Consider the following 21918-nt stretch of genomic DNA (forward strand, 5'->3'; position numbering starts at 1 on the left):
GTATAATTTTAAATCTGTTTCTTTTAAAAAATGCTTTAGTCACCATTAAAGTGAATAAATTACCATTTGTTTATGATTTCATCAGTTACTCCCTGGCAACTACTTCCACGCTCACATAGTGTGATTAAATGTGTTAATGTTCTTGATGAATCGCTAGGAAGTAGAATAAATTCTCAAGAAAATTCTTTGAAAATAAATCCTCGGTTCAGTCTCCCTCCAGGCGGAGCTATCGCTGAGATTTAGGTTTGAAATTCTGTTGGTCCACATTTGGGTCCTGCTATTGACCACACATAGAGCTGTTCAGTTACTTTTGATGGGATAGTGCGGTTCTCACGAGAAATGTGTGATGCCAGAATGGAATAATCGATAGACTACTTAGGAGTATATAAATCAGTAGATGTTATTGCAGTGGATTTCGTCTAAGCAGCACTCTGGATTGATGAATTTACTCGGATATATAAATTCGTTCTCTTTCGGAGAACATTTAAGCTGATGCTCTGATACACATAGTTTGGCAAATGGATTCCAAATCCTCACCAGAACCTACCTCCAGCAATACGCCGATGGCAGCACCTGCCAAACCATCCACCACACACATCAACTCTCCCATGCCTCCCTCGAGTGCCAGTTGAATCTCTTGGTCGAATAGTGAAACACAAGGAAACTTCAAGCAAATCGACAGAAAAGTCAAGCCACCATCTTTGGTCGCATCACTCGGCGTTACTCTCATACACATTTCCATATCTCCACCTACAATAAGCCCATCCCTCTGACTAACAGAGTAGAGTATTTAGGGGTAAGCCTCAACAAAAAACTAATGAGGAATGCATATCTCCTTTTCATCTAACACAAAGTTGGAAACTGACCAAAACTATTAACAGGCTGCATCTACATCATTCTACCATTATCTTCACCTGTAAATCCCTCATCCACCCCATCCTCTCCCTTGTCAACGTCACCCAGATCTCCACCTTCCCTACATTCTATGTTCCTTCAAATCCTGGAAATTCGTGGTCTCAACCACGCTTTCGCGTCTCGCCTTCTCCATCTGCCTACCTTACCCAGCTAGCCTGCTGTACGAACTAATCCACTTCCCACACCTTCTCTTCTTAGAGCACCTTCGGGTCCGATATCTTGATCACAAGACCGAGTTCGGGCACCTAATTTCCTAACCCCACTTTGCTGTCTCTTAGTCGCTACCTGTGGTTTCACCTTCGTCACAACCGTAATTATTTTCATGAATCACCATTACTACTACCATAATTTCACTCACATCATCGTCAGTGATTATATTTTGCATACATGCATATTATAAAAAAGAATGTGTGTGTGTGTGTGTGTGTGTGTGTGTGTGTGTGTGTGTGTGTGTGTGTGTGTGTGTGTGTGTGTGTGCGCGCGCGCGCGCGCGCGCGCAGGCTCAACTCCTCCTAAGCTAGTGGATCGATTTCAACCAAACTTACCCCTTACCGTCAGGCAGAAATTGCTGCTGAGGAACGAACCACATACCTATCATAGTTCACGATATATGACGCGATAAAAAAATGAGACACGTGAATAACTTCCCCATCATGCACGACGAGAAAATGTATTTCTTCTCTGTTACTAACTGCATTCGCAACAAATTTTGCAGGCGGTATCCACATATGCCGATAAATGCACCAACAAAGGTTAGTCATGATACCATGCATAACTCAGGAGATACGACGTAAAGACTGATATGCACGTAAAATTGCCGCATGACGTATGACATTAAAATTTATTAGTTTTTTACAAGCTCTATTCGCAAAATATTTCGCATATAGTATCCGCATATGCCGCTAAATGTAGCTACACAAATGTATCATTGTACGACACACAGTTCAAGAGATATGACATTATAGATACTGAGATATGTGAAAAAATTCCACGTCATATATGAAGTTTTAATGCATTTATTCTTTACTACTAAGACACACCTACAGTCGAGTCAAGGAAATTCGCGACACGGGCAGTGGTTCAGACAGTTTTCAACTGTGAAGCGCATACGGTATTAAACGAAAACGGTGGCCATCTATAGAGCTGTAAAGAAGCGTTGCCATAGACACGTTTACACAATCGTGTAGTAGACACGCGAAGCAGCTGCGTCCAGCGTGCAGAAACTGTCCGGGATCATTTTTATTAATCTGGGTTCTGTATTTATACATTTGTACACTACGCACATTTCTTTGTACGATTGTTTCATAAATTCGAAGGTGTTTTCGATACTTCATTACAAACACAGCTCACTTTTTGTCTGTTTCTAATAGCAAACGGGCAAAACAAATATCAGTTCAATGCCGGGTTTGTCAGCTAGTCATCTAGCGCCAAAGCGTTTTTATTTAAATGTTATTTTTGCACATCCGTCTTTCTGTAAAGATCATAAATAACCCACCACTGTGTTCTTAAAAGATTATCACTTATTTTCATCTGTCTTTATGTACACTACTGGCCATTAAAATTGCTACACCACGAAGATGACGTGCTACAGACGCGAAATTTAACCTACAGGAAGAAGATGCTGTGGTATGCAAATGATTAGCTTTCCAGAGCATTCATACAAGGTTGGCGCCGGTGGCGACACCACAACTTGCTGACATGAGGAAAGTTTCCAACCGATTTCTCATACACAAACAGCATTTGACAGGCGTTGCCTGGTGAAACGTTGTAGTGATGCTTCGTGTAAGGAGGAGAAATGCGTACCATCACATTTCCGAACTTGTTAAAAGTCGGATTGTAGCCTACCGCGATTGCGGTTTATCATATCGCGACATTGCTGCTCGCGTTGGTCGAGATCCAATGACTGTTAGCAGAATATGGAATCGGTGGGTTCAGGAGGGTAGGTAATACGGAACGCCGTGCTGGATCCCAACGGCCTCGTATCACTAGCAGTCGAGATGACGGGCATCTTATCCGCATGGCTGTAACGGATCGTGCAGCCACGTCTCGATCCCTGAGTCAAGAGATGGGGACGTTTGCAAGACAACAACCATCTCCGCGAACAGTTCGACGACGTTTGCAGCAGCTGGACTATCAGCTGGGAGACCGTGGCTGCGGTTACCGTTGACGCTGCATGACAGGGGCGCCTGCGATGGTGTACTCAACGACGAACCTGGGTGCACAAATGGCGAAACGCCACTTTTCGGATGAATTCAGGTTCTGTTTGCAGCATCATGATGGTCCCATCCGTGTTTGTCGACATCGCGGTGAACGCACATAGGAAGCGTGTATTCGTCATCGCTATACTGGCGTATCACCCGGCGTGATGGTATGGGGTGTCATTGGTTACGCGTCTCCGTCACCTCTTGTTCGCATTGACGGCACTTTGAACAGTGGACGTTACATTTCAGATGTGTTACGACCCGTGGCTCTACCCTTCATTCGATCCCTGCGAAACCCTACATTTCATCAGGATAATGCACGACCGCATGTTGCAGGTCCTGTACGGGCCTTTCTGGATAGAGAAAATGTTCGACTGCTGCCCTGGCCAGCACATTCTCCACATCTCTCACAAATTGAAAACGTCTGCTCAATGGTAGCCGGGCAACTGGCTCGTCACAATACGCCAGTCTTGATGAACTGTGGTATCGTGTTGAAGCTGCATGGGCAGCTGTACCTGTACACTCCATCCAAGCTCTGACTCAATGGCCAGGCGTATCAAGGCCGTTATTAAGACCAGAGTTGGTTGTTCTGGGTACCGATTTCTCAGGATCTGTGCACCCAAATAGCGTGAAAATGCAATCACATGTCAGTTCTAGTATAATATGTTTGTCCAATGAATGCCAGTTTATCATCTGCATTTCTTCTTAGTGTAGCAATTTTAATGGCCAGTGGTGTGTTTTAGGGCATCTTTTCAATCTTTGTAGCATGTGGCTGAAGAGCGGTTTTATCCTCTGTGAGCTCACCCTTTCGTGGGGAACTGAAGTAATAAAGGGAAAGAAAATGGGAAACGAGACTGATATCTGTGCAGCGCAACTTAAGGTGCGAAGCGGGTACGCGAGGCGCCCTCCACTTAAAGCTAGTCAGTCATTACGACTTCGCAGGAGTCTCATCTTCAAACCGATCGCGGCTCCCGCCGATACACCACACGAGGCACGCGATACGAATAAATTATTCTCGCTGTAGGCCTATCGATGACCGGCATCTCGCCGCACTCGCCACACACGAGCCTTACTGCGTGCTTCCGTCCTGGCCGGCAGATGTATCAGACGCCGGCTTGCGTGCTCGTAGACCGTTACGCGGCTACCCCTCCCCCTTGCGATGCCATGTAGCGATGGTGTAACAGCTAATGGACCAATATGATAGCCTGTAACATGTAATCACGGGTATAAAAAAACACATGTCAGCGTTCCACATTATTCTCACTGCCGGCCTGAACAGGGATGCAACGTTACACGTTCGCGGCAATGTTTGGGATCTGAAGCGTGCGTGGCGCGGAAAATGGCCCACACGCGCAATCGTCCAGCTGGGAGAAATCAAAGCGAACCGCGCGGAGAATGCGGAAGCTATCATTTTTGCGGTTTGCTCACGCCATCTTTTTTTTTTCTTTTGTCTTTGTTTAGCGTCGAAGTTCGCTGGCGACTGCACCACGCAAAAGGTAACGTTTGAAACGCAGCGCCGTGAAGCTGTGCATGTCGAGCCGCTAACAGCACGTTCGTAAATAGCAGGAATAGCAGTTCCGTGTTGGGGAGGTAGTATGCACTTGCACCGTCAGGTCGTACTGGGAATGCCCGCCGTGCAACTCGATGAATTGCAAAGTAGATGCGTGTGGCTTCACTGAATGCAATGTAGTACAGACGCAACGACGATATGCTGGACTATTCCCGCACCGACGGCGACCACATCACAGTAATTTTGTACGCGATTATTACTCTGCATCCGTCGTTTCTGTGATTGCATATTATAGGCTCTACCATCTAGTGAGCAAAATGTATGAGACAGGCGAAATACCCTCATGAAGAAAGCAGGTGTTGACAGATGTGAAAATTACCGAACTATCAGTTTAATAAGCTGCAAAATACTAACACGAATTCTTTACAGACGAATGGAAAAACTGGTAGAAGCCGATCTCGGAGAAGATCAATTTGGATTCGGTAGAAATGTTGGGACACGTGAGGCAATACTGACCCTACGACTTGCCTTAGAAAATAGATTAAGGAAAGGCAAACCTACGTTTCTAGCATTTGTAGACTTAGAGAAAGCTTTTGACAATGTTGACTGGAATACTCTCTTTCAAATTCTGAAGGTGGCAGGGGTAAAATACAGGGAGCGAAAGGCTATTTACAATTTGTACAGAAACCAGATGGCAGTTATAAGAGTCGAGGGGCATGAAAGGGAAGCAGTGGTTGGGAAGGGAGTGAGACAGGGTTGTAGCCTATCCCCAATGTTATTCAATCTGTACTGAACAAGCAGTAAAGGAAACAAAAGAAAAATTCGTAGTAGGAATTAAAATCCATGGAGAAGAAATTAACACTTTGAGGTTCGCCGATGACATTGTAATTCTGTCAGAGACAGCATAGGACCTGGAAGTGCAGCTGAACGGAATGGACAGTGTTTTGAAAGGAGGATATAAGATGAACATCAACAAAAGCAAAACGAGGGTAATGGAATGTAGTCGAATTAAATCGGGTGATGCTGAGGGTATTAGATTAGGAAATTAGACGCTTAAAGTAGTAAATGAGTTTTGCTATTTGGGGAGCAAAATTACTGAGGATGGTCGGAGAGGATATAAAATGTAGACTGGCAATGGCAAGGAAAGCGTTGCTGAAGAAGAGATATTTGTTAACATCGAATATAGATTTAAGTGTTAGGAACTCTTTTCTGAAAGTATTTGTATGGAGTGTAGCCATGTATGGAAGTGAAACGTGGACGATAAGTAGTTTCGACATAAAGAGAATACAAGCTTTCGAAATGTGGTGCTACAGAAGAATGCTGAAGATTAGATGCGTAGATCACATAACTAATGAGGAGGTATGGAATAGAATCCGGGAGAAGAGAAATTTGTGGCACAACTTGACTAGAAGGAGGCATCTGTTGGTAGGACATATTCTGAGGCATCAAGGGATCACCAATTTAGTATTTCAGGGCAGCGTGGAGGGTAAAAATCGAAGGGGAGGCCAAGAGATGAATACACTAAGCAGATTCAGAAGGATGTAGGTTGCAGTAGGTACTGGGAGATGAAGAAGCTTGCACAGGATAGAGTGGCATGGAGAGCTGCATCAAACCAGTCTCAGGACTGAAGACCTCTACAACAACAGGCTCTTTTATTGTGATGAAGGCATTTCTATAGACACAAAGATAATTACGGTGAAAAACTTTATAAACTATACTTACATTATAATTACGCAGGCTTTCGCGACCAGAGGCAGTTCGCATAAAAATTTTCTGAGTATGGTACCGCATTATAATGTAAAAAACTGCACTGGAGAGATCAACGCTTCGCTCACGGTTACAGTAGCCTTATTCTGGATCTTATGGTGTGTTTCGCTGTGCAGTTACTTGTATTTGTTATTATTGCTCATTGGGCATGCAATTCAGAATTCTTTTTTTTTTTTTTAATTTAAGATTGTTGTTATTATTGGTTTCTTGAGGTGGAAGGAGCGGGAACATTATTGTAACTGGTTACTACGGTGGAGGAATGGGAATCTCTTTTTTCCGTTGTCATGGCAGACAACGAAAAAGAGAATAGGCAACAGCAGATACCGAATCCCTCCACCATGGTAAGTAGTTGCTATAAAGTCCCCGCTCCTGCGGGCTCATGAAACTATTTATATGAACGATATTTTAAAACTGTACGTACTGTCATGCTCAAGAGCAGTAAAACAAAGAATAAGTGACTCTGCAGAGCGAAAACACATCAGTAAACTCAGAAGAAGGCCACTGTAACCATGGGCGAAATGTTAGTATCTTCACTGTAGTCTTTTCCATTACGATACGGTATCACCCTCACTTAAGCTATTTGTAACTAGTTAGTCACAGGTCTCTCGTACCAAAATTATGAGAAATTTGTCAAACAATGGAGCACAGTTTAACGAAGAACCTCAATATATAGCTGAGCCACCAAGAGCTGCTGCATAGGGATTTGACTCAAGAATCCAGTTATATGGCTCCTTCCGTGTGTAGCGATTTTACGACGATGACATGTGGGGCCTGAAGATGGCATCAATGTAATGCTAAAACTGGTTGTGCATAAGAAGTTCATAAAATAAATTTCTACAATACATACGGCTGTAAATTATTGTATCAAGAAAAGTGTACTTATTAGTCGACCTTCAGTAAAAATTTTAGTATCGGACCCCTCCAGGAGTGCCCGTAACGCTAAGAGCCACCAATGTATTGACGAGCGTTATTTCTTCTGATATACGACTTTCCTCTTTTTGGCAGTGTACTTCTTCATTCGCGTCTCTTCAGGAGACTATTCAGGAGGACTTCCAGTGTCAGGTCCTTTATTGTCAGTTGGAAGTAAAGGAATCCGAGGAGCAAATTGGAATAGTAATTAAAGGTGAGGGGGAAAATGAAAATTTTAATGTTTGCCGATGACAATGAAATTCTGCCAGACGGAAAAATAAGTGGAAGGTCAGGTGAACTAAATGAGTAGTACCTCGAAAAATGGTTAGAAGATGAACACAAATAAAAATTAAGCACTTGTAACTGAGTGTAGTGGAATTAAGTAATTTTCACACATGGCTGTTGGCAGGTGGAGGTATGATATCTTTGAAAAGACCACAGCCAATTTCCCCCCACCCCCCGCCCGCCGCCCCATTACAATGATCCGATCTTGTGATCTATACCTATCTTCAACAGCTTCGTCTTCTACAGGATGTTGAGCCTCACTTTCCTTCTGAACTAGCAAGGAGGTACAGAAAGAAGTGGACGAAGGTTGCTAGTTGGGCCGCAAAATAACTGACGATGGCAGAAGAATAGAGGATATAAAATGTAGGCTGCCAAGTTCATGAAAAGGAGGCCTGAAAAGAAATGTTGGCTTCAATTATAAATTTGGGTGTTAGGAAATCTGTTTTGAAGTCATTTTTCGAAGTGTAACCTTATACGGAATCGAAACGGTAAACTAAGAGAACTACGGTTCTCGAATTGCTGTGCAATACAATAACACTGTAAATCAGAGGCATACTGAATGCAGTCGAGGAAAAAATGCGTAGAACATATTCTGAGGCAGCAAGGAGTAAGATAGGCGCTACAAGTCATAATAGAAGCTGATTTTATTTCATGCACGACTGGTTTCGGGCTTGTGCCCCATCTTCAAGTGTTTTACATTCAGTTACATGTTTCCAAGCTCAGTGTTGGAGATCATTGTTTAAATACACAGGGTGACCCAAAGGTCCGTGAACATATGAAAATTCAGTACTTCACGCAATAATGTAGGTAGAGAGATAAAAAGCGGGAGAAACACTTGAAATGACATGATGTTTTATTCAGATCAAAAATTGTGCAAAAAATGACCAACGGATAGTGCTTCATACGATACGAAAGTAATAATTATCATGACAACTGTATTATTGACGAAGTGTACAGTATATCAGTAGGTATAGTGAGAAATTGTCGAGGGATGTTGTCCTTTAGCATCCCTAATGCGGTAAGCTTAAGACTCCAGGCAACACGACAGCTAATCTTCACACGGCCTGAGGTCTGGGGACCTCGGAGGCCAAACGTGACGGAAGTGGCGGCTCAGCACGCAGCCCTCACCAAACGACGGACGGGGGAAATCTTTCACACGTGTAGCATTGTGGGATGGAGCGCCATCCTGCATAAAAGTCGTACCTTCCAGCATGTGTTTGTTAGTCAGGCTAGGGGTGATGCTACTTTATAACGTATCGGCGTGCCTTGAACAATTTGAAAAGCAGTACCCGTATATCGACTAATGTGTTAAGTACACACCACAGCGTGACTTTTTCGTCATGCAATGGAGTTTTCACAACAATTCTGGGATTTTCGGAAGCCCAGATACTGCAGTTCTGGGTGTTGACGGCCTCGGAATGTGAAATGGGCTTCGTCGGTCCAGTGTCATCTGTTTTCCGGTTTTTGCATTCGTTCTCGGTTTCAATTAAACCCCATGTCGTTTCAGGCACGTGTTCGAGTTTTACCTTTCTACCTGCATTATTCTGTGAACTAGTGCGTTTCCATTTGTTAACGGACTTTTGGGTCACCCTGTACATACACAGGTTAAACGGTGATATCCAACATTGAGCCTGTAAACATGTAACTGATTGTGAACCATCTGAAGATCGGCACAAACTCGAAACGGATCGTGCACTGAATAAAAACACCTTCTTTTGTTCTGGTAGCAGCTATTATACTACAACCTCTGAACGTACAGTCACATAGTTGAACTGCATCGATAATGGATAAAACTCGGAGGCCTATTTATATTGATAAAAGAGGGAATAAAGTAAACAGGTTCAGAAGAATGTAGGTTATAGTAGTTACGTAGAGAAGAAGATGTGCAGCAAGCCGGTCATTGGACTGAAGATCACCAAATCAATGTTAGTGGGTACTGGAGGGCTTCATATGAACGGTTTGTTTCCGGAATATATTGTAATCCTTCTCTTTATCGTTGTACAGTTATGCCACTGCTTGTGTCTTCGTTGTCCACAGTTACGATGGCAACTTCGTCTACCTAACGTGCATTAAATCAACGTGGTAATATAATTAATAATGTGTTGTCACCTGGTTGGTGACCGAAATACGTGAGTAGCTGTACATGGATTGTGTTGCAATAGCCACTTGTTCTATTCATAGGAAGTAATCACTTTGCTTAGATGAACGCATAATCGTAGAGCTTATAACACTACAACAGCGTATTTACGTAGCTTATACTATGAAATACCAAGTTTGGTTCATTACGTAGTATGCCCCAACAGAACAAATAGTCCTGTCCCGGAAAAGCCACGTATAACACGCCACTCGTCTGCTACTTCTATACCATAACCTCGAAGCTGGAGGCAGTTTGCAAAACAGAATTATTTCTTTTATAGTAATTATGGTATAAAGCAACAGAGCAGTGTTACCCTCTGAGAGGAATTTTGTTGTGTTGACCGTGTTATTCCTAATGGGGGTGGCTTATCGGAAGTGAAAGTCAGAATTACGTAAATAATTGAACGGTGATAAACAAAATATTGCCTATCTGCACTGTTTAATTGATAATGGAAAACGGTCGCCAGCCTAACTAGGCAAGAGAATGGTTAACATTCTCGTTGAAGAAAATAGTTATTAGTAATTTTAACGGATAAACACGACCTATACTTGGCCACACGCGAGTGCAATGAACTCTGACACACTCATATGTTTACGGTAAGATTGAAACTAACAGTTGGAGCAGCACAAACTATTTGCAAAATTATAACAGGTACAGAAAAACACTATCACTTTCGGGGCTTACACAAACTGAGTGGTCTTTATACTGTTAATATGCACACAAGAGATACAAACACTTGGTAATCATGAACATATAATTTCCTACTATGCAGTTTTCCACTTTTACTACCGTGAGACATAAAATTAACATTTATGTAAGATACTGACTCACTTTCTGCGATTTACAACAGGCAGTAATGTGATCATTTACTAAGCAAAACTTTATAAGCCTGAGTCTTAAGAACTTTTAATTTGAAGTTGGCAACAACACATTAATAAGCAGTTTTAATAGGAAAATTATTTTCAGCAAACAACATTTACTTTAGCTCACTCTCTTGCCACATTAACTTTAACTTTCTTTTTACTAAGTTCAAGAGGCATTAATTAGCATAACATTGGTCATAAAAGTTCTTTCAGTAGGGACACTCGGTGATTACTTTAGTTCAAACGGAAAGGAACCTGAGAGGTGTTATGATGAGGAGAAAAATCAATGTAGGTACATAAATTCCGATATAAATTACCTTATATTTCAGCACATTAGCACATCCATTAAGCTGATCCTTCACTGTACATCATAATAGTATTACGTTGCAATGATTGCGCAATGTGGTGGCAACTGCATGCTGGTAGGTGGAATTGCAGGCAGAATTTCTGGACTCGGTCATTTCTTGGTGGCGATGATAGATACAAATTCCAGAATATTTCCAGCTATTTATCCATCCATCCGAGGCCTTAGAAAGAAGCAGGAAAAGCCTCTCTCGGAATCAGCACAATATGCATCCTTTATATGGCAGTGCATGGACTCGTAGCTCATCTCCGACTGTTGGCTCGTCCCCGACTGACTATCAGTTCCACCTTTTCCACCTAGGCCAACCTCAATTTGCGCGCGCTACACAGTTCCGTTCCCGAGGGGAACCCCACTACCTCTTATACACAAAATTACTAAGATTCCTAAGTGAGGATCAGCAGTTTACATAACAGTAAACAATCATTTTAAACAAAACAGAACATTTGCACATATTGACATTTCTACCAAAAATTATTCACACAAAATTACAATCATATACAGTAAGCTTTGTTCCCTCCAAATGGGTCAAAGCATTTAAACGAGAGATATGCTACACAGCATCCAATCAAATCATGATATCAAAGCTTGTACAAAGAAAGGAGTATACAATTTTGTGTTATCTTTCAACCAAACAATATTTACAGAAGCTCAATGATGTAACATTAAATGAAACAAAGGCAAAATAAATCAGTAGGGCATTAGAGCCATGGTGTTACACATGCCCCATGTTTCGTTGAAGTTTCCTGTAAGGGATACTTCAAGGAAACATCTATAACACCTAAGTGGTGTTGGCTACAGAAAAAAAATTCCATCCAACTTCAGTTGGGACAAAAAAAATACACATATTACAAATATACAGTATATACACAAAGAATTTTTTATACTTTTTTTCCAAAAAACATTTTCAAAAATGAGACATTTACACAAATTTTCATTTCCACACTGGTTTAAGGAAATTAATTTTCATCAATACACAGGATACCTTCAAGCATGCTCATTTCATACACACACAGTTCAAATAAAAGACAAAACATTACACAAAATAAGCTTCATATTAGTAGAATAGGTATGGCCTTCAATTAAAATAAAAAATAATAATAAACACATATACAATAGCACAGAACGTTTTAACATAACAAAGCAGAAATTTGTCTTTCAATATTTTTAAAGGAATGTAGATATTCAGACACACAAGCATACTCATGATCACAGTACATTTTACAAGATTCAGCAATTAATGAAATATTGAAAAATTCAGTTTGCATCCACATATGTACCAATATTTACACAAAACAGCTATGAGAACTTTTTCCAACTGACTCTTTAAATACAAAAGTAACTTTTCAAGGTTTATTAACTTTAAAGCTGCTCTTCATTAATAGCAGTCCAAAATGTTTGTTGCACATAAACACATTAACCTATTCAGACCCTATCTTTAATCATCACTGCTGTATTTTTAAAACAGACAGTCCAAAACTTTAAGTTATTCCAAAAAAACTAGCATCAAAACATCTACATCCATTTGAATGAGAATGCATATATATTTTTTAATAAATTTTCACTGACTTCAGAAAGAATAGTCAGTTCATAACACATTGACCAATAAACCTAACTAAGTTCACTGCTTGCCCCAGCACTAGCAGTCCATGTTACACATTCTGCCTCTCATTGGCTTGGCAGTCTTTGTCTATAAACATTTAGACACAAAAACACAATTTAGGTTAAGAACACTAAAGAAAACACATTTTTAAATTGACACAATGCCCCATCCTCTAGGTTTGGCAGTTCATGACCACTTATCAGCTTCTTGCCCCACAATGGCGAGTCCTTTGGCTACTGCTCACATAGCATATATGGTAGTCCTCAACTTCAGGACTACAGCATTTTTATTGTTTTCTCTTGTTTTGCTGCCCAACAATATATTTTTGAGCAGTTTATAGTCATCATCTCCAAGTTTTTTCCATTATTATGTCATATTTTTTGTACAATTGCATTAATGGTATAAAAGACAAAACCTGCAACTTTGAAACAGCAATTAGACACTGGTAATATTAAATTTTTTCTTTTCACCAAACAAAATCAGGTCATAGACACATCATTAATAAAGAAAAATTTTAATGACATTTTTGTTATAATGACAATGTTCAGGGGTTATTTGAGAGTCCCAGATTTGTAGTTTTTCTCCCCATTTTCTTACTCAGTAATATTTCTTTTAAAGTCAGTATCAAGTTTAATTACACATTTAGGTCATCAATATGTCAAGCTCAGAACAATAATATTACATCCTACTGTAAGTGACTTCTGCCTACTCTTTGTGGCACTGGACACATATATCTCCTATCTACTTTACACATATTAATCAGGTTTCTCTCCTCATTTTTAAACACACATATTTTTTCAATATCATATTTATCCCTATTTTCAAAAACATTTACATTTAGTCATAATATAGTATTCATTTACCCTGTTTTCAGTATTCTTACCTTTTCTCATCCATATTTCTCTTTTCAATTAATTTTCCATTACATTTTTCCTTTACAATACCCACTATACTTTCATTATTCTTGGTCATTTTCTAGTGTACCCACTTTAATTATTCATTTACTTGTTCACAAACAATACACAGTATCTTACATTATTTCCACACTTTTCAGTTTATTCTAATAGAGAAGAAGGAAAGAAGATAGTAAAAGTTCTGAATGATGAAGAGGAAGGTTGCCAACACGAAAAGAAATGGAAGTAGTGCTGGCAACGACTCGGGTCCCTGGTGCTCGTCAGGCACCTGACAATGCAAAGAGTGTACCAACTTTAATTATTCATTTACTTGTTCACAAACAATACACAGTATCTTACATTATTTCCACACTTTTCAGTTTATTCTAATAGAGAAGAAGGAAAGAAGATAGTAAAAGTTCTGAATGATGAAGAGGAAGGTTGCCAACACGAAAAGAAATGGAAGTAGTGCTGGCAACGACTCGGGTCCCTGGTGCTCGTCAGGCACCTGACAATGCAAAGAGTGCAAGTCCCCTGAGGGTTCAACAGCCCTCCTCTGAGGACATGTACCTTTAAATAAACCACATACTGCAAACATAAGCCCTTTCTGATTTTTAAGCATATTAGAAATAAATTATTATCTTGTGGAGTTCTTCGCACTTTCATAAAGTAACCATAATCATCATTATTCACAAAATTCTCAGGTTTGCTACACTACATGCCCCTATCCTCATAATTAGGCTGGCAACAATAAGTATTCAATTGAAAATAAACAGTTCCTAAGCAAAGTCAAACAGTACACTACAATAAATAAACAACCTGCCCCAGGTCTCAAGGTCAACAAAACAATAATTAACGTTCAGGTAACACTCAGATACAATAATAATAAAGTCATGCATTATATTAAAATATATATACATACAGCATCCTGCCCCCAGTCTCTTCATTAACAAGGCAGTCTTTTATGATTCAAAAACAGTGACTTAAATCTGGTGGCTTTTCAGGCCTCCTATCTTCTACATCTTTCACTATGCTATTCAGATGTTGCCAACGTTTTGTTTCATCTGGTGGCTTTTTAGGTCTTGGGCTTTCAAAGTCTTTAGCAAGGTACAACATCTCTTGTTCTGCTATTATTTTATCGGGAGGCTCTTTTTGTTCCTGTAATTCACACTCCTTCAAAACATTTGTTAAGGCTTGCCCCAGTATAGTATCATCTGGAGGTTCCTGCAAATTATGCCCCTGTGTTACATTACTGAATAATTCATTCGGTTTTGGCCCAGTTCTATTTTCTGTATTTTGCTTTGGTAAAATGTCACTAATTTTTTCGTACCCTCTGTCAGTAAAAGTATATTCACTTTCGTTTACACGTGAAAATTCATCTTCACTGGAGTCATCACTACTCTCTTCCTCACTATCAGATTCACGTAAGTACGCTACTTTTGAACAACAGGGAAAGTTAGTATATTCATTCCTATCTGTATTCGTATACCCTTCATCACCTGAACTATCATTGATTTCATTTTCGTCATCAGATTCGAGCAGGAAAGCAACTTTTAAACAGTGGAGCAGATTATGACTAGATGTTTCAGCCACTTCGTTTTTCGACTCATTTTCTAAACAATGCACATCGTTTGGACACGCAGGCACTTCAGTAGTAGCACTTGGGACAGTTTCAGACTTAGTTTCGTACATAGTATACTCGTCACATACATTGATAACCTTCGTTTCAATGATTCCTTTACTATCAGTTTCAGATAATCGTGCGAAATCCCTACCAGACCCTTCTGCATCAGAGCCACAAAACACCTTTGCATCAACAATAATTTCACCTGCACTGTTTATAATGTCATGTTTACTAACGTCCTCCTTTACATCCCTTTCACCTATCATTAGCTGTGCACACGTCTTTTGCGTGGCATATTTCATCATAATCTCCCCCACATCTACATCTTTGACCTCATACACATCATTAACAGTACAAATATCCTCATTTTCACTCGCATTTTCTGGCTCACTTTCATTATTTAATAATGCCTTTTCACACGATTCTGACCTTGAAAGATCATTATTGAATGACAATCAATTTTTTCGATAATTCTGTTGCATTGCATTTCGATTTGTTTACTTTGTGCTGCTATTTGTGCAGATATACCATCATAGTGCGCTGCAAACTGTTGCCCCACTGCTGCAATTTGTGTAGATATTTCGTCATAGTGCGCTGTCAATTGTTGCCCCCGTGCTGCGATTTGTGCAGACAACATTTTTAGCAATTCTGTCACATCCTAGATTCTTTTCACTTTCAGTTTCTATCGCATTTTTGTGTTCAATTCCAACACCCCTTGCTGTTTCCGGTGGTTCTAACATATCCCTCGATTCATTATCATAACCATTGTCTTTAGCAACATCGTCTGTTTCACCTTGTTTAGCGTGTACAATGTTCATAGCTTGGATCGGTTTGTTTACGTCCGCCTGTACTCGCACGTCGCGTATGGTGCCATCTATTGGCGTGCTGCCTGAACTGCTCTCGATTGCATTCCGTTCTCGCGTATTTAGATTCATTTCTAGTTCTTTGTCCATTTTAGTTACTATCAAGTATTGATACCTTTAATTTTCAATTTATGCTGAACTTTCACTATCCGTTCTGTCAAGTAAATTACAGGTTCGTGCCGCTGGACGTTTTATGTTCACTTTATGTTTGTAAAATGCTAACTACTTATAGTTTTTTCCCGCTTGTAGGTGCAAATTGAACAACTATCTGTCACGGTCGCCACGTATAACACTACAACAGCGTATTTACGTAGCTTATACTATGAAATACCAAGTTTGGTTCATTACGTAGTATGCCCCAACAGAACAAATAGTCCTGTCACGGTCGCCACGTATAACACTACAACAGCGTATTTACGTAGCTTATACTATGAAATACCAAGTTTGGTTCATTACTCGCCACGTATAACACTACAACAGCGTATTTACGTAGCTTATACTATGAAATACCAAGTTTGGTTCATTACGTAGTATGCCCCAACAGAACAAATAGTCCTGTCACGGAAAAGCTACGTATAACACGCCACTCGTCTGCTACTGCTATACCATAACCTCGAAGCTGGAGGCAGTTTGCAAAACAGAATTATTTCTTTTATAGTAATTATGGTATAAAGCAACAGAGCAGTGTTACCCTCTGAGAGGAATTTTGTTGTGTTGACCGTGTTATTCCTAATGGGGGTGGCTTATCGGAAGTGAAAGTCAGAATTACGTAAATAATTGAACGGTGATAAACAAAATATTGCCTATCTGCACTGTTTAATTGATAATGGAAAACGGTCGCCAGCCTAACTAGGCAAGAGAATGGTTAACATTCTCGTTGAAGAAAATAGTTATTAGTAATTTTAATGGATAAACACGACCTATACTTGGCCACACACGAGTGCAATGAACTCTGACACACTCATATGTTTACGGTAAGATTGAAACTAACAGTTGGAGCAGCACAAACTATTTGCAAAATTATAACAGGTACAGAAAAACACTATCACTTTCGGGGCTTACACAAACTGAGTGGTCTTTATACTGTTAATATGCACACAAGAGATACAAACACTTGGTAATCATGAACATATAATTTCCTACTATGCAGTTTTCCACTTTTACTACCGTGAGACATAAAATTAACATTTATGTAAGATACTGACTCACTTTCTGCGATTTACAACAGGCAGTAATGTGATCATTTACTAAGCAAAACTTTATAAGCCTGAGTCTTAAGAACTTTTAATTTGAAGTTGGCAACAACACATTAATAAGCAGTTTTAATAGGAAAATTATTTTCAGCAAACAACATTTACTTTAGCTCACTCTCTTGCCACATTAACTTTAACTTTCTTTTTACTAAGTTCAAGAGGCATTAATTAGCATAACATTGGTCATAAAAGTTCTTTCAGTAGGGACACTCGGTGATTACTTTAGTTCAAACGGAAAGGAACCTGAGAGGTGTTATGATGAGGAGAAAAATCAATGTAGGTACATAAATTCCGATATAAATTACCTTATATTTCAGCACATTAGCACATCCATTAAGCTGATCCTTCACTGTACATCATAATAGTATTACGTTGCAATGATTGCGCAATGTGGTGGCAACTGCATGCTGGTAGGTGGAATTGCAGGCAGAATTTCTGGACTCGGTCATTTCTTGGTGGCGATGATAGATACAAATTCCAGAATATTTCCAGCTATTTATCCATCCATCCGAGGCCTTAGAAAGAAGCAGGAAAAGCCTCTCTCGGAATCAGCACAATATGCATCCTTTATATGGCAGTGCATGGACTCGTAGCTCATCTCCGACTGTTGGCTCGTCCCCGACTGACTATCAGTTCCACCTTTTCCACCTAGGCCAACCTCAATTTGTGCGCGCTACACAGTTCCGTTCCCGAGGGGAACCCCACTACCTCTTATACACAAAATTACTAAGATTCCTAAGTGAGGATCAGCATACATAACAGTAAACAATCATTTTATACAAAACATAACATTTGCACATATTGACATTTCTACCAAAAATTATTCACACAAAATTACAATCATATACAGTAAGTTTTGTTCCCTCCAAATGGGTCAAAGCATTTAAACGAGAGATATGCTACACAGCATCCAATCAAATCATGATATCAAAGCTTGTACAAAGAAAGGAGTATACAATTTTGTGTTATCTTTCAACCAAACAATATTTACAGAAGCTCAATGATGTAACATTAAATGAAACAAAGGCAAAATAAATCAGTAGGGCATTAGAAAAAAATGGTTCAAATGGCTCTGAGCACTATGGGACTCAACATCTTAGGTCATAAGTCCCCTAGAACTTAGAACTACTTAAACCTAACTAACCTAAGGACATCACACACACCCATGCCCGAGGCAGGATTCGAACCTGCGACCGTAGCAGTCCCGCGGTTCCGGACTGCAGCGCCAGAACCGCTAGACCACCGCGGCCGGCTAGGGCATTAGAGCCATGGTGCTACAAGCTATCTTTAAAAACAGCTAACACTGACTGCTGCGTGTACTGCTCAAGATTCGCACTTGACGCATTGTTCCGGACGCTGTCAGACATTGTCACCACGTAAAATCCAATTGCCTCAAGGAACAACCATGGCGTCTTTTACTAAACAGTCTTGAAGCCAATAATAAAGCCCTGTGGACATGTAAATGGAGCTTACGGAGTTACGCTTTCTATTACGAGAATGGGTAAACGCAAAAATCTGCAATATGGAATTGTAGATCTCCCTAGATGCGAATACTTTGCTCGTTATCCCATAAGTAGTTTCAGCGATGTGGCAGTACGATTTATTATTATTATTATTTAATTGTAAAAGAGGAGCACTGCAAATTGTTTCTTTTTGTGCGTTAAGTAGTGATACAAGTCATTCTTACAGCTACATCGACATCCACAGTAAGTAAGTGACCAACAAAACTAGTTGGTTACTCTTTAAAATACACCAAACTTTCCCATTTTTTCTAATTACATAGCACAAGAAAATGCGATACTCAGCTTCCTTAGAGGTTTTGTAACATGCACCACACTCGCTCTTCGGAGAAACTTCCTCAGTAGTGTATTTGTAATCAAATAGAAAGATAGTACTTTTTTATGTGATTAGGTTGTCTACTGATTTAATATTGTCATTAGTCTCTGACAATTTTGAGCTAGTCTTTTCATCTCTTTTTGCCTACTTCATCCAATACCCTTCATTACACCTTTGTACGTTATGCCTTGGTCTGCATCTGTAACTCTTCTGCTCCACTGTTCCATCAAGCTCTAGCTGTAGGTGATGCTGCTAGCATGTATTCTTCTACCCTGCATTTCCTTTGTCCATGTTTCACTTTCTCTGGTGCATACGTACAGTTTCAGGAACTTCTAACTCGTGTCTTACAGCTGTACATAAACATTCTGAAAATATGATTTTTTTTCTTCCGTTATATGGAAAAGTGTATTACAGAGAGAGGGAGCTTTATATAATGACCTTGCAGTCAACATTAACAGTAATCTCAGATTTTTGGTAGATGATGCAGTTAACTTTAATGCAAAAATATTCAGTCAGATACCTTCGGGTAACAAGTTGAAGCTATGCGAAATACAACGACCACATAGGCTCAGTGGTAAGCCGGCTATAGCAAGTGGCACACTTCTGTTCGTTGAGAGGCCGCTAGGAGAATTTAATCCATCTGCTTACTAATCATCACAGACTTTTGCTGAATTGTGTGGGAGACGTACCAAACAGGAATAACAGGGAATACTGCACGTATACAAAGAAAAACAGCACAAATGATCACACAATATTCTCTCCAAATTCCTTGTCTGTAGTAATAGTTGTTCAAGCTTGATGTTGATAATTATACTGCATGCTATTCCCCCTTAAGAGGGGTAGGACGTGAAACGGGCCGACTTCGAGAAGGAAGGGCACCACAGGACATTTTAATTTGCACTGTCTATACTTTTACAAATAAATTCATAAAATTTTGTCAGCATGACCAGGAAGGATTCAGGATTCACACTCATAGCAGTGGAAGTTCAAAAACACGAAAAAATATTTTTTAAATGTGAAATTTCATTATTTTTTTCACTTACTGTTAGCTGCATTTGTTGCTATAGGTACACTTTTCTTCATAAGTAAGAGAGATTCTTCGACGAATTTTGCACAGCTTACAAACCATACTTACAGGTGTCTGAAAATCTATAATTTATTTAATCTATGGAAAAATGAATGGGCTCTTACGTTTTAAACTTCGTGTTTAGAGAAAACTTGAATTTTATAGTTAATTATCTTAATTTTTACCACAGTTTTTAACAGATCTGGGAAATTCTAGAGTTTCATACACCTGTAAGTATGGTTTGTATGCTGTGCAAAATTCATCGAAGAATCTCTCTTATTTATGAAGAAAAGTGTACCCACAGCAACAAATGCAGCTAATACCAAGTGAAAAAATGATGAAATTTCACATGTAAAAAAAATTATTTCGTTATGTTTTTGAACTTCCTCTGCTATGAGTGTGAATCCTGAATCCTTCCTGGTCATGCTAACAAAGTTTTATGAATTTATTTGTAAAAGTATAGATAGTGGAAGTTAAAATGTCCTGTGGTTCGTCTCCTGCTCCAAGTCGGCCCGTTTCACGTCCTACCCCCCTTAAGGAATGAGTTTTATACAAGTGTTTCTCAGTGGTAGGCTACAACTGTTAATAAATGTTCCCGCCAAATTTCACGTAGCGGTAAAAAGTTGTTTTCACCCACCTTTGAAATATCTTGCCTCAGTGGATATATACTGCATGAGCGGAAGCCTGATTCACAAAAAAAAAGTTCATTCGAAATTTCATCTTTCTAGGACCAGCGCTTTAGGTTGCGTGGTGTTATACCAGTCATTTAATTTATCCATGCATATTATAAAAATGGTTGGAAGTTTCAAATCTTTTTCTAAATGGCTTACTGTCTAGAAATCATTGCTGTGGGAGTAGAACAACCTAACTATCAAAGAGGTGGTAGTTGCGGGGAGAAAACAGTGTAGCCACAATATTCGAATAGCCATAATTCAGTGTGTGAATTCCTAAGGGACCAAACTGCTGAGGTCATCGGTCCCTAGACTTACACACCACTTAAACTAACTTAACGCTAAGGACAACACTCACACCCATGGCCGAGGGAGGACTCGAACAACCGGCGGGAGGGGCCTGTAACCGCGCGGCTACTCCACGCGAGTCAAATGGTTCAAATGGGACTTAACTGCTGAGGTCATCAGTCCCCTAGAACTGAAAACTACTTAAACCTAACTAACCTAAGGACATCACACACATCCATGCTCGAGGTAGGATTCGAACCTGCTACCGTAGCGGTCGCGCGGTTCCAGACTGAAGGGCCTAGAACTGCTCGGCCACTCCAGCCGGCTGTAATTGAGTCATCCGACATTTGAGAATGAAGGAACTTATTGATCTGGAACAAACCATAATTTAAAACCTTTACGAAAAAAAGTGTTGAAAAGAAAGAAGTTTATCGATTACTACATTTTCGCTGTACATGCAGTAAAACTGACGCATGAAGCATGACGTTTCAGTTTCTTTCTTCTTTGTTAATAACTGTATTCGTGACAAATTTTCAGACAGTACCAAAATATGGCGTTGAATGTACCTAAAAAAATATATCATTGTAGCACACATAGTTCAGGGGGTATGAAGTCTTAAACAAAGAGATACATTGAAAACTACCGCATTAGCATTATGCATGAGGTTTTAATTTATTACTTCTTTACTACTAATTCTGTTCAAGATAAATTTTGCAGACAGTAGCTACATCTTCCTACGAGATACACCTGCAAAATTATGTTATCGTAGAGTACACAGTTCGGGAGGTGTGACGTCATAAAGCTTCGTGAAGTGAAACTACAGTGCGAAATTCACTAGAGGTCCAAGTGAAATATGTGTATGAATACGTGAAT

The sequence above is a fragment of the Schistocerca nitens genome, chromosome 9, assembly GCF_023898315.1.
Source record: "Schistocerca nitens isolate TAMUIC-IGC-003100 chromosome 9, iqSchNite1.1, whole genome shotgun sequence".
Lineage (NCBI taxonomy): Eukaryota > Metazoa > Arthropoda > Insecta > Orthoptera > Acrididae > Schistocerca > Schistocerca nitens.